Source organism: Triticum dicoccoides, chromosome 6A (genome assembly GCF_002162155.2).
Source record: "Triticum dicoccoides isolate Atlit2015 ecotype Zavitan chromosome 6A, WEW_v2.0, whole genome shotgun sequence".
In the NCBI taxonomy this organism is placed as follows: domain Eukaryota; kingdom Viridiplantae; phylum Streptophyta; class Magnoliopsida; order Poales; family Poaceae; genus Triticum; species Triticum dicoccoides.
The window spans coordinates 49,301,556-49,316,000 of NC_041390.1; the positions used below are offsets into that span (position 1 = coordinate 49,301,556).

The window sequence follows — 14,445 nt, forward strand, 5'->3', positions numbered from 1 at the left end:
CGCGGCGGCCACGCGCGCGTCCTCCTTGAGGGAGGAAGACGACAGGGGAGGGGGGTGTTGGGGAACGTAGCAGAAATTCAAAATTTTCCTACGTGTCACCAAGATCTATCTATGGAGAAACCAGCAACGAGGGAAGGAGAGTGCATCTACATACCCTTGTAGATCGCTAAGCGGAAGCTTTCAAGAGAACGAGGTTGAAGGAGTCGTACTCGTCGTGATCCAAATCACCGGAGATCCTAGTGCCGAACGGACGGCACCTCCGCGTTCAACACACGTACAGCCCGGTGACGTCTCCCATGCCTTGATCCAGCAAGGAGAGAGGGAGAGGTTGAGGAAGACTCCATCCAGCAGCAGCACAACGGCGTGGTGGTGGTGGTGGAGGAGCGTGGCAATCCTGCAGGGCTTCGCCAAGCACCACGGGAGAGGAGGAGAAAGAGAGGGAGGGCTGCACCAACAGGGAGAGATCAAATCATATGTTGGGCAGCCCCTAGGCCTCACTATTTATAGGAGGAGGGGAGGAGGGTGTGCCCCCTCTAGGGTTCCCACCCCTAGGGGGGCGGCAGCCCTAGATGGGAAAAGGGGGGGCGGCCAAGAGGGGAGGAGAGGGAGGCGCAGGGAGAATGGGCCTTAGGGCCCATCTGCCCTTAGGGTTTGCCCCCCCTTCTTCCCTTTAGGAGCCTTGGGCCTCGTGGGAGGCGCACCAGCCCACTCAGGGGCTGGTCCCTTACCACTCTTGGCCCATGCAAGCCTCCGGGGCTGGTGGCCCCACTTGGTGGACCCCCGGGACCCTCCCGGTGGTCCCGGTACGTTACCGATAAAACCCGAAACCTTTCCGGTGACCAAAACAGGGCTTCTCATATATAAATCTCTACCTCTGGACCATTCCAGAACTCCTCGTGACGTCCAGGATCTCATCCGGGACTCCGAACAACATTCGGTAACCACATACAAACTTCCTTTATAACCCTAGCGTCATCGAACCTTAAGTGTGTAGACCCTACGGGTTCGGGAACCATGCAGACATGACCGAGACGTTCTCCGGTCAATAACCAACAGCGGGATCTGGATACCCATGTTGGTTCCCACATGCTCCACGATGATCTCATCGGATGAACCACAATGTCAAGGACTTAATCAATCCCGTATACAATTCCCTTTGTCTATCGGTACGATAGTTGCCCGAGATTTGATCGTCGGTATCCCGATACCTTGTTCAATCTCCTTACCGGCAAGTCTCTTTACTCGTTCCATAACACATCATCCCGTGATCAACTCCTTGATCACATTGTGCACATTATGATGATGTCCTACCGAGTGGGCCCAGAGATACCTCTCCGTCACACGGAGTGATAAATCCCAATCTCGATTCATGCCAACCCAACAGACACTTTCGGAGATACCTGTAGTGTACCTTTATAGCCACCCAGTTACGTTGTGACGTTTGGCACACCCAAAGTATTCCTACGGTATCCGGGAGTTGCACAATCTCATGGTCTAAGGAAATGATACTTGACATTAGAAAAGCTTTAGCATACGAACTACACGATCTTTGTGCTAGGCTTAGGATTGGGTCTTGTCCATCACATCATTCTCCTAATGATGTGATCCCGTTATCAACGACATCCAATGTCCATGGTCAGGAAACCGTAACCATCTATTGATCAACGAGCTAGTCAACTAGAAGCTTACTAGGGACATGGTGTTGTCTATGTATCCACACATGTATCTGAGTTTCCTATCAATACAATTCTAGCATGGATAATAGACGATTATCATGAACAAGGAAATATAATAATAATCAATTTATTATTGCCTCTAGGGCATATTTCCAACAGGGGGGCAGGTGGGCTGGGCTGGCCAACTGGGCCGGCCAGGCCGCACAGTGCTGGTCTAGCACAGGAGCTGGCCCCAGGTAAGGTCCAGGTAGGTTTTTTCCCATTTTTGTTTTTCTTTTTTCTGACATTTGTTTTGATTTAATAAAATACTAAATCAATTTATTTTCTTCTGGATTTTATTGTAGGAGCTAGTTGAAGTATTCCAGAGCCCCTCACATAAAAGTCAGAGTTGTTGGACATATATAAATAAATATATCATATATATATATATCCAATGCAAATAATTATTGCATTAATTCCAAATGGCCAAAATAAATACTTATGAGCTCCTGAAAATATTTGTTTGAATTTTACCTCTAACCAATATTTTCAGAGAGCTACATGAACATTTTCTTGGACCTTTTTGGAGCAATTTTTATCTGAGTTATTTCCAAAAATGATTCTGAGGGTTTCACAAATCCCCATTTCAAATTTAAATGGAATTTGAACATGATGCACAATTGACTAGCTGGTCTAGGTCATACCAGAACTAGGGATGTGACAACCTTGGTCATATCGTCTCCGCCAAGGGCATCGTTGTTAATCCCGAGAAGGTGTCCACAATTGTTAATTGGGAACCTCCTCAGAATGTCAAACAGCTCCGCAATTTCCTTGGGCTTGCAAGTTATTGTCGAAGATTCGTTGAGAATTTCTCTAAGATTGCAAAGCCTCTTTCCAATCTCCTCCAGAAGCATGTGAAGTATGTCTGGACACCTGAATGTGACATTGCTTTCAACACCCTCAAAGAGAAGTTAGTCACAGCTCATGTCTTGACTCCTCCTGATGAATCCAAGCCATTTGAAGTTTTCTGTGATGCCTCCCTACAAGGTCTCGATGTTGTGTTAATGCAAGAGAAGAAAGTTGTGGCCTATACCTCTCGTCAGTTGAAGCCCAACGAAAGGAACTACCCCACTCACGACCTTGAGTTGGCGGCAGTTTTCCATGCATTATTAACGTGGATACATCTCTTGTTGGGAAGGAAAGTGGACATCTTCACAGATCATAAGAGCCTCAAGTACATCTTCACTCAACCCAACCTCAACCTCAGGCAGACTTGTTGGGTCGAAATGATTCAAGAATACAATCCGAGTATTGAATATACTCCAGGCAAGGCCAATGTCATTGCAGATGCTTTGAGCAGGAAGGCTTACTGCAACAGCTTAATTCTCAAGCCCTTCCAACCGGACCTTTGTGAGGCTTTCCGCAAACTGAACCTCCAAGTTGTTCCTCAAGGCTTTCTTGCCAACCTCCAAGTCTCTCCCACTTTGGAAGATCAAATTCATAAGGCACAACTTCTTGATACCATGGTGAAGAAGGTGAAACATGGGATTGCCAAGAGCCAACCCAAATACAAGTGCTATCGCATTGATGACAAAGACACTCTATTCTTTGAGGACCAGATTGTGGTTCCTAAAGGTGATCTAAGGAAAGTCATTATGAATGAGGCGCACAATTCCTTTTATCCATTCATCCTAGAAGTACGAAGATGTACCATGACCTCAAGTAGTCGTATTGGTGGACTCGAATGAAGCGAGAAATTGATCAATTCGTGAATGAATGTGATGTCTGCAGAAGGGTGAAAGCAGAACACCAACGGCCAGCTGGTCTCCTCCAGCCTCTTGCTATTCCAGAATGGAAGTTTGACCATATTGAAATGGACTTCGTGACTGGATTTCCCAAGTCCAAGCGTGGAAATGATGCTATCTTCGTTGTCATTGACAAGCTTACAAAAGTGGCTCATTTCCTTCCAATCAAAGAATCTATCACAGCAGCTCAGCTGGCAGAACTATACACCTCCAGGTTGACACGTGGCGATCCGCGCCCACTTCGCCGCCCCTCCCGCGCAGGCCCGCCGGGCCCAGGCGGGGCCGCCCGAGCGCCCCGCGCTCTCCGCCAGCGCGCCCCGGCTCCACCTCCACGCCGTCGCCTGCCGCCACAGCGCCGCTGCCCGGATATCGCGCCGCATTCGCCGCCGCCGTGCCGCGCGACCCTGCCGCCCTTCGCTGCCCTTCTCTACCGGATCCGGCGACCTCGACATCTCCGGCGGTCTCTCCGTCTATCTCCGGCCCAACTCCAGCGAGTGCTCCGGCTGCCTCGGTTCCCGTGCACCAAACCCTAGATCTATTCTCTAGGAGGTGATGAAATTCTTCTAAGTCCCGAATATCCCTAACTTTTTCTGGCCATGTTCATTGCATCATATCTCGGTGACCGTAGCTCCAAAGCATGCATATGATATATCAAGTTGTTCGTCTCATCGAGCTCTTCACGTTAGAAGCATTTATATGCATGTTCATGTTCATTATGATGTCATTTTCATTGATGCAAGTGTGGTATAAAATGTTAGCTACTGGAGATCATTAGTTTATGAGGTTTTGTCATTTTTGTTGCATTTGATGTGTGCATCATATGGGCATGAGGTCTACATGAGTTTTGAACTACACCATGCCATCTTTACAGAGGTGCTTGTCTTGTATTTTTTTGATCTATGTGGTGACTAGCACAAGCACGCAAATTCCTTTTCCTGCTGTTATTTTGATGCCATGTAAACTTGATGCTACAGTGATATCCATGCTTATTTTGGGATACTTCAGTAAGGATGTTTTGAACATGTGGTTATTCTCTATCCATCCATGCCCCTGTTTGCATTTATGGAGTTGTCTAGCATGTCTTGTTCTTGCTCTACTTTTGCTATAAAATGTTCCTGGCAGGATGTTAACATGTTAATCAATTTTGCCATGGTTGTTGCTAGTGATCCATGCATCCTATGAACTTTCTCTTGCCATGGATAGCTTCATGAACATGTCATCTTGCTTTTTCTATGCTTGTTTTGGCATGCAATGCTTTATGGTGAGTGGCATGAGCTTGCAAAGTTGCCTTCATAATTCTGTTTATGCCATGCTCTGTTTTTCTGCTGTCTGAAACTGTTAATAACACTTTCTATGTTTACATGGGTGCCATCATATCTTCTGTGCCTTTTTGGCTCATGATCCGTAAGGGACTTTTGATCTATGCATTTAGTAGAATCATGCCATGCCTTTGTATGATATGTTCCTGTAGCATGTTTTTTGCTTGCTCTAAATAGTGCTTCCTGATGTTGTTTTTGACATGTTAGTATTTTCACTAAGTCTGTGATGCTGATATCTTTTACACTTTTGCCATGCTTTTTTGAACCTGTTCTAATGTGATTTAGCCGTAGCTCAGTGTTCATGTTTTGTCAAGCATCTCATGTACATGACTGCCATATGCTTTGTTGCTATGTTGGAGTGCAGTAGCTTAGTTTCTTATTGCATTCTAAGTGGCATTATGTTGTTATCACAGAATAGCATCATTCTTGTTGTGCTTGCCATTTGCAAACCGTGCATCCGTTTCCGATGATCTTTATATCGATTTCAACCGAAATCATCTCATCTTTCCAGCGGCACGCTTGGTTTTCCAAGTTCATGCCTTGATCATTCTTTCTCTTCCAGAGCACGCATATGCATTGCATATCATATCTTGCATATCATGCCATGTATTGCATCATGTTGCTTGTGCATTGCACCGTGTTTGATTGTTGTTCCATTGCTTGTGTTCTTACTTTGGGTAGAGCCGGGAGACGAGTACGTGAACGAGGAACCTGTTGAGTACGCTTTCGAGGGTCCAGCTTTCGATAACTCTGAGAACATTGCAGGCAAGATGACCATACCCTCGAAATCACTTCTATCTTTGCTTGCTAGTTGTTCGCTCTATTGCTATGTCGCACTACCTACCACTTGTTTATCATGCCTCCCATATTGCCATGTCAAGCCTCTAAACCACCTTTCCTAGCAAACCGTTGTTTGGCTATATTAACGCTTTTGCTCAGCCCCTCTTATAGCGTTGCTAGTTGCAGGTGAAGATGAAGTTTTGTTCCATGTTGGAATATGGATTTGTTGGAATATCATTATTATATCTTATTTACTTTAATGTATCTATATACTTGGTAAAGGGTGAAAGGCTCGACCTTATGCCTGGTGTTTTGTTCCACTCTTGCCGCCCTAGTTTCCGTCATACCGGTGTTATGTTCCTTGATTTTGCGTCTCTTACACGGTTGGGTGTTATGGGAACCCCTTGAAAGTTTGCTTTGAATAAAACTCCTCCAGCAAGGCCCAACCTTGGTTTTAACATTTGCCACCTAAGCATTTTCCCTGGGGTTTTCGCGAGCCCGAGGGTCATCTTTATTTTAAACCCCCGGGCCAGTGCTCCTCTGAGTGTTGGTCCAAACTAGACCGTGCGGGACCGTCCCTTGGCAACTTGGGTTATGTTGGTACCTATACGCTTAGCTTATCCGGTGTGCCCTGAGAACGAGATATGTGCAACTCCTATCAGGATTTGTCGGCATAGTTGGGTGGTCTTGCTGGTCTTGTTTTACCATTGTCGAAATGTCTTGTAACCGGGATTCCGAGACTGATCGGGTCTTTTCGGGAGAAGGAATATCCTTCATTGACCGTGAGAGCTTGTGATGGGCTAAGTTGGGACACCCCTGCAGGGTATAAACTTTCGAGAGCCGTGCCCGTGGTTATGTGACAGATGGGAATTTGTTAATATCCGGTTGTAGAGAACTTGACACTTAACTTAATTAAAATGAATCAACCGCGTGTGTAGCCGTGATGGTATCTTTTCGGCGGAGTCCGGGAAGAGAACACGGTCTCGTGTTATGCTTGAACGTAAGTAGCTTCAGGATCACTTCTTGTTCTTGATCACTTATAGTTCCTCGACCATTGCGTTGCTTCTCTTCTCGCTCTCTTTTGCGTATGTTAGCCACCATATATGCTAGTGCTTGCTGCAGCTCCACCTCACTACTCTTTCGTACCCTTAAGGTTAAATAGTCTTGGTCTCGTGGGTGTGAGATTGCTGAGTCCTCGTGACTCACGGATACTTCCAAATAGATGCAGGTTGCAGGTGCCGATGATGCCAGTGTAGGGGACGCTACCGAACTCAAGTGGGAGTTCGACGAGGATTCGGGACGTTACTATGCTTCTTTTTCGGATGATCAGTAGTGAAGCCCAGTTGGGACGATCGGGGATCTAGCATTGGGGTTGTCTCTCTTTATTTTGGTTCCGTAGTCGGACCTTTGATTGTACTTTGGATGATGTATGGATTATTCATGTATTGTGTGAAGTGGCGATTGTAAGCCGACTCTTTATTCCTTTCTTATTCAGTATATGGGATGTGTAAAGATTACCCTCTTGCGAGAAGCCTACCATGCGACTATGCCTCTAAGTCGTGCCCCGACACGTGGGAGATATAGCCGCATTGTGGGTGTTACAGAAAGAAGGAGGGGATCGGGAGGAAGAAGGAAGAGGGAGAAGATAAGGTGGGCCAGGGTGATGCACGAGGCATACGATGGGGGCTGATCGCGTGGCTCGCGAGCGACCGGCCGAATCGTTTGGCCGGCGCACCGCTCCCAAGGAAACGATTATCATCATCCGCTGGATTGTTGTGGCCGCGTCTGCCACCTTCCTAGCATGACACGTGTTCAAATGAGGCCCCGCGTACCATCCATTGCCGAACGCGCTTATGCAACAAAGGCTTTGCTTCTGAAACATATGTGGTGTTGCAATGGTCTACGATTGTCTATGTTTTGCAATAACATGTCTTTTGCGGACTTTTTCTGCAACAGAACCTCAGTTGCAAAAAATAATTGCAACAAAATCTCAATTGCATTTTTTAGAACAAAATAGCCGTTGCAAAAAAATTCCGCAACAAGACCTGTGTTGCAATGGGAGAGACAAGCATTCGGCCGCTAGATGTGGCTGATCTGACGGCTCGCGGCATGGAAAAAGATCAGCCGACGGAGGCATAGCACGCAAAAAAAAGTCACCTGGAAAAATCGCAGGCAAAAAAAAAAGGTCACCTGAAAAAAAATGTGAAAGCCCAGTGGGATTTGCTGGCCGTCCGATCTGCGCGGCGATTGGTGCAAACTAACACTGGCTGGGCGGCGGGATTGGGAACAGAGAGAGCAGCCTAGATACAGGGGAGAAAGAGAGAAGCAGAGCAGAGACCGCCAAATGGAGCGGCCGGGAAAGGCGGGCGGTTCTGCCGGAGGTGGTGTGCCCGCGGCCGCGGGAGCCTGCCCTCCACCCCGGCGTCATCGTCCTATCTCAGGCGGAGCCGCGGAGATCGGGTGGTAAGCGCTCTGTCTATTACTCTCTACCTTAGCTAGGGTTTCTGAATCGGGCCGGCGTGGACGGAGCGGGGTGGCAAATGTCCCTTGCTCCAAGAGAAAAATGCAGCAGCCTCCATTAGCGCGAGGGGAGGAGGGGCAGGCAGCGTCTCCGCCCGCCACGTGTTCTTCAGTAGCTTCAGAAGAGATGCTCGTCTCCTGATTATATGGGAGGAGAGTGGGGAATACTTTCTTTTTCTATTAGTAAGCATCCTGTAGCTTGTATTTTCATCCATAATTAAATCAATCAAACCATGTCCCATTGTCAAACAGGGGAACACACCTCCATCCCAAAAATTCCCATTTGTAATCCCCATTTATTTATTAACCAAATGAAGTGTTCGGAGTAAAATGTGCCATTCTATTATCTTCTCACGCTAAGATTAGAACACACAATCAGCATGCATAATTTAGGACATACAAAATAAAGATGATAAGCATGTAACTTATGACAGTTTTCATGTAGAATCAAACAGGACATACATGTGACCTGTGGTAGTTACTCGTTCCAAATGAACTTATCAGAAAGCCACCAAATGAACTTTGGTTCAAGTTCAGGTTCCAAATGAACTTAGGTTCAGGTTCTTTTCGTCCTTATGGGCTTTCTATTTATGCATTTGGACGAAATATATGTCCAGTAACACACATGGTGGACTCTGTCACAGGACAGCAGAAATCCACCTAATAGGAATTCATGTGCATTCAGGATAAACTTATCAGAACCACTCCATCAACTTCAGGAGACGGCTCCCCATAGCCATAGTTGTCTGGCACACCCAGCACCTGAGAATCCACCATTAGTGCATCCGAAATTGATAACACAATGTCCAAAGGCTCAACAAGACAGCCGAGCTGTCGGAGCAACAGAAGCTACAACTAGTTAAAACGCCAACCTGATAGTCGAAGCATACTCCAGCCCTGTCCTGAGCAAGATTAACCTAGTCAAGGCACTAACATCCCCCGTCGACTTCTTTGGCGAAAGACACCAATTGCCACCAGCGATGACAACCTCGTGCGCAGACGCTGTTTGTTTCGTAGGCCTTGGTTCTGAAAACCAGTACATAAGACAACCATGTTAGAGAAGCATTGGAAGAATGTAAGACAACCAGTACAGTACAGTTGAAAAACCATACTAGACTTGTATATCTCAAGAATATCACTCCCTAACTCCGCCCCAGTTCTACTAGCTACATCCCTAGGAGAAGCATTGGAAGAATGTAAGACAACTGGAATCTGTAAATTACCTTGGTGGCGTCTTCCATCTGCTGACCCTCTAAACCCGCCATTCCTTCCATCTCCTCTTTAGAACTTCCCTTGTTCATCCGATCTGTCACCTGAGCGCTCAGACCATGTTTCTTAGCAAAATATTTTGCATCCTTGGTGTTAGCAAAATATTTTCCTTGTTCATCATCATGTTGACCACCATCAACTTGTACTACACAATGAAAATTGCCACATGTGTGCATGAAGAGGGAGTATATACAACTCAACACCAATATTGGATCAAAGTACTAGCAATTAAGCAACACAAGAAGATGCATATCACTGAATTACCAGACTCACCAGTAGAAATGGCATCGGTAGGTGATGGCACAGGGCTATCAAAATTCTCCGCAGGCTCACTTTCGACATCAACCTCGTCGGCCGTCGTATCAGTAGCTATTGCTGCAGGGCTAGCTTCTGCAGCAGGCTCACTTTTCATTAGTTTGTGATCATCAACCATCCCAGAAGTAACACCTTGTATTGCACAAAAATAAGAACGGAATGGCACATGCATGCATGAACAGAGAGTATATACAACTCAACACACCCCAAGAATTAACCAAAGTAAGCGAAATACGAGGCCATCACTTAATTACCAGTCTCTTTAGTGGAAGTCACATTGTGCAGCGTTGTCACTGATAACATTGTATCAGTAGCTGCTGCTGCAGGTTCCCTCTCCACATCTACCTCTTCGACCGTTGTATCAGTAGTTGTTTCTGCTGGGATAATTTCCGCAGCAGGCTCACTTCCCATCGGCTTAGTCTCAACAAGCAAGAGCTTGGGACGTCTGGGGTGGTTCTTTGTCGCTCCTTTCCACTCCTGTTTTGTTTCATCACTCACTGCATCAGGTAGGGCGACCTCCTTAAGACGTGGCAGGGACTGGATTGTGCGGCTAAAGCCATTTATATCCTTACATAGCAGCCGTAGGAACTCGAGGCGAGGCAGAGCTCCCTCTTGTATTTCCAGCTCGGTTACGACTTCCACCACGACACATAGGTGTCGCAGGCTTCTGAGTGCATGGCCTCGCCTGATGACGAGCTTGTCCAATTGAGTTGCAATCAGCTTCAGGTACTCCAGGCCGCACACTCTGCTCAGGGCATCTAGAGTGTTACCACTCAGCTTATGATCACCAAGGAATGACAGGCACAGCTTAGTGAGACCACCCAGCATGGTAACAAACAGAGGCAGCTGACTGCATATGATGTTCCCTTGTAGCTTGAGTGAGCTAAGGTGGTAGGAGTAATCCTTCTCCAAGGAGAAATCCAACAAGTCTGGACACCATTCATCATTGATGTTCAGTGAGAGTGAATGAGCTTTGTTCAGATCGGTGCTGCTCTGGATGAACCCCTTAATTGACTTTGAGAGATGTCTTGAGTTGCTGCTGTCATGTGCGGTGAACTCGCACCATATTTTCACCTTGGTCAAGTGTTTCATATGCTCCATGATCTGTGTGAATCCTTGGCTATTGTTGTCCACAACAAATCCGGCTAGAGTTTCCAATTTACTTCTCTCTGACAGCCAAGTCTGTAGCTTACTCATTCTCCGGCTTCCTACATCTTGTTGGAGTTTGAACTTTCCAAACAGATGAATTAAATATGGCAATTCCATGACTTCTATGGCCAGAATCTCTATACTGGTTCCTCTTAAATCTAGTGTTTCCAAAAGTTGAAGCTTCTTGATCTGTTTTGGAAGAACTGTAACTCCAGAAGCACCCCTGAGGCTTAGGTACCTTAGCAGTGACATGTTGCTGCATATTTCCTTGAGATGTTTGTCTCCCAAGTGTTCATCGCACTCTTCTAAATCCAAAACTCTAATCAGTTTGTACTTGGAAAAGTCCAACATTGAATTGTGCGCTTCACCAAAGATTGTCAGAGAACGGACAAGACTTAGATCCTTTGGATCCATTTTGGATCTTGCATCAGTTTTATGCTGCAGAGAAATCCAACGAATTTTACTCCCAGGTGGGGGATCCTTATCATATAACAAGGTAACAAAGTTCTCGGACATGGATCTGTGCAGAATGAACTCATGCATTATACCGTGAGTTTTGCATGTCTTCACCTCTGCGCTGCTGCTGCTGCTGGCATCAATAGGCTGGATGATGCTCTGGTCGACCAGCTCATTGAAACTGGCAACAGCAACCTCAAGGGCACTGCGTTTAGGCTCTGCTGTGATGAAACCTTCGGCTGACCAGCGCCTTATGAGGCTTCCTCTCCTGATTGGGCGACCACTTGGGTAAATACCGAGATAAAGCAAGCAGATCTTGATATCTTGCTTGCTTAGGCTGGTGTAGCTACGGACGAGCACACGCTTCATATTTGCTGACATATGATGTGTCTCCAGATGGCTGCCAAGGTTATTTCCCAGATCTGCCCATTGTCGCTGTCTATGATCGCCGTGCAACAACCGTGCTGTGGTAATAAGAGCAAGGGGCAGACCATCACATTTCCTTATTACTTCTGAACTTAGCTCGGTATCATGGACTGTTGGTGGATACACCAAGGAAGCTTTCTCACAGAACAACTGTTTCGAGTGTTGCTCAGCAAGAGTTCTCATTATGTACACATGACCATCACGACAGCTGCTTTTGATTGCTATGGTCTGAGTGGCTGTTGTGACAATAACTCTACTGTCGACCCCGGGAACCACAGGGAAAGCATCTTTTATATTGACCCAAAAGTCTCTCCGCATGTCATCGATTACAATGAAAAACCTATAATAGATAAAAAGAAGTCAGAATAGAACACATTCCCTCTTCACACAAATCATGTTTCAGATAGCATGCATTCAAACAAGGAAATCGGTCGCCCAAGGGATTCTGACACTCTTCTAACAGTCTCAAATCAATAGGATCCTCGAACCGTTAGTCTCCACATGAACCTAGAGTTGAAGAAGGATTACTTTCTATTCCCTTCATGATTGTACCTTTCTTTTGATTGGATTCCTGCGGTAGGACTTCTTTTTTAGTAGGGTTTCTTGTAGCACAAGGCTTGTGAATCCTAGTCCGTGTTTGAAGTCCTTGATTTGCAATCGATCTTATCAGGAATTGTGTCGTGAGTTTTGTTGCTGTGCATAAAGTCGTTGTTCTACTAATCCGGCTATTATACCTCCGGCTTGTGTACTTTGTTTTCCATTATGAAGGGAACACATGCGGATGGAGGAAAATAGAAGAAGAAATTGGTAACTTGGTACTCTTAACCAAGCATATGGCTTAGTACTGTCTCATTTACATTAGCTTGTGTAATCTGAATTCTGAAGGCATGCATGCCAATATGGCCTAATTGTCTGCATGTACGCCAATGGCCGGCATAGGTATCTTTAACCATGCATATGTTTTTTAATTCAGTAACCAAAACCTTAATGGCTGGGAGAATCAAGTTGAATGTGCTAAAGTAAAAGATGCATTTTATTAGCTATGTAGTGTGGAGGCCAGTAATGGGCTGTATATATGTTGTGGACTCCAAGAGAAAAATGAGTAGAAAAACCAACAGAAACGGCATAAAAAGCTAGGGTAGAAAATATATTGTATACCTCTTGGTCCCAAGGCACTCTCTGAGGCTTGCACAGAGCATGTTATTGCTGAGACGGCAGGGGCTGCCTGCACTTCCACTACTACTACTAATGGTGGAATACATTCCAAGTTGCCAGAGTATCTCCTTGAGAACATCTCTTGAGCCTTTCTCTGCAGCACAAACCCAAGCCCGTGCTTCGTATTCGCTCTCAGTTGTGTTGTACACATGCTTGGCGAGGAGAGTCTTCCCTATGCCACCAAACCCAACAAGGGAGATCACTTTGAGATCCATGGGTTGCTGGCCTTGCGGCGTTTCCCTTATCAGCTCCATGAGCTTGTCGTGGGGTGCATCCATACCCACTGCGGCCACCGAGGTGTCCGTTTCATCAGATGGTGCCTCTGACTCCAAAGGTGTTGGATCCGCCGCCATACTCACTGGTGCTGTAGCTTGTTCTCAGCTTGGATGCGTCCTCGGATTTCTTCCTGAGATGACGGATCGCTGCAGCTAAGTTGTTACGGGCATTCCTCGTCTTCATCCGGTGAAATTTCTTACCGATCCATGACACATCAGGCTTGAGTGTCACGCGGTGCGTGAAGCGGTCGATGCAGTCTTCGATATCGTACGCCAAGTCACGCACCATAGTGATCCAGACCTTATGCACGGGGTTGTCGCTCCACGGTGGACGATCTCCATCTTGTTGAATAGCAGCAGAAATCATCAAGGACTCGCTTCTGATGTAACTGATGTCATGCTTCAGCTCTGCCCGCAGCTTGTGACTTTGTACCAAGTAATCCCAGAGCTTAGGGGCATTCCGGCCGGCCACACTGCCAGCCAGGTTGGCAGCCACGACTAATTCCGCCATCTCCACGCCACCTCCTGCCTCTTGATTGATCAGACCATTACTGATACTGAATTTTGCCTTCGTTTCCCTCCCTCGCCTGGATACCAGAGAAAATGGATTGTTCAGCAACTCAACAACAGCTATGGCCACATAAATCCAGGAGATTATCTACAATTTTATTATCAGTAATGTTACTCCGTCACATACTCACATCACGTTACACCAGACACAGATTTTTTCAGGGAAGAAATCAGCCACATAGAATTTTCTTGGATATCACATCAGACACAGATTTTCTTTTTCATAGGGAGGACATCAGCCACATAGAACTTTGTTGGGTAAGATATCAGACACACAGAATTTTCTTAGGGAAGATATTGGAGACAGAGATTTTTTTAGGTAAGACATTGCACCCACATAAATTAATAGAAGAAATAAGGCGCCTGGATAGCAGGTTTATCTTACTTACAATTAATTTTACATACATGAGTCAAGTCGCAACCATGGCCATCCAAACCCTGTGCCATTAGATTGTTTATCCTCACGGCAGCTCATTTTTCTCTGCATATTTTCGATCACATCTTTTGCAACAGTTTTCTTTGCCATGCTGTCCCCTCAGCATCTGTCCGTTTAGACGCTACGATCAAAGGCAGAAGCTGAGAGATGTTTGAGGGTCCCAATAGTCATATCGCTTGGTGCCATGGGACCCCAGCTTCTTTGGGAGCTCAACATGGCCTCATCTGATGCAGGCTGCCTATCGAAGAGGGATAG

At 46.2% G+C, this 14,445-nt stretch overlaps 2 pseudogenes; one reads left to right on the plus strand and one right to left on the minus strand.

Annotated features, from left to right (window-relative positions):
- Window positions 1–7,939: 7,939 nt before the first annotated feature.
- LOC119314676 overlaps window positions 7,940–14,445 on the plus strand; it is a 9,543-nt pseudogene continuing 3,037 nt past the window's right edge.
- On the minus strand, window positions 8,559–13,841 carry LOC119314677 (annotated as a pseudogene).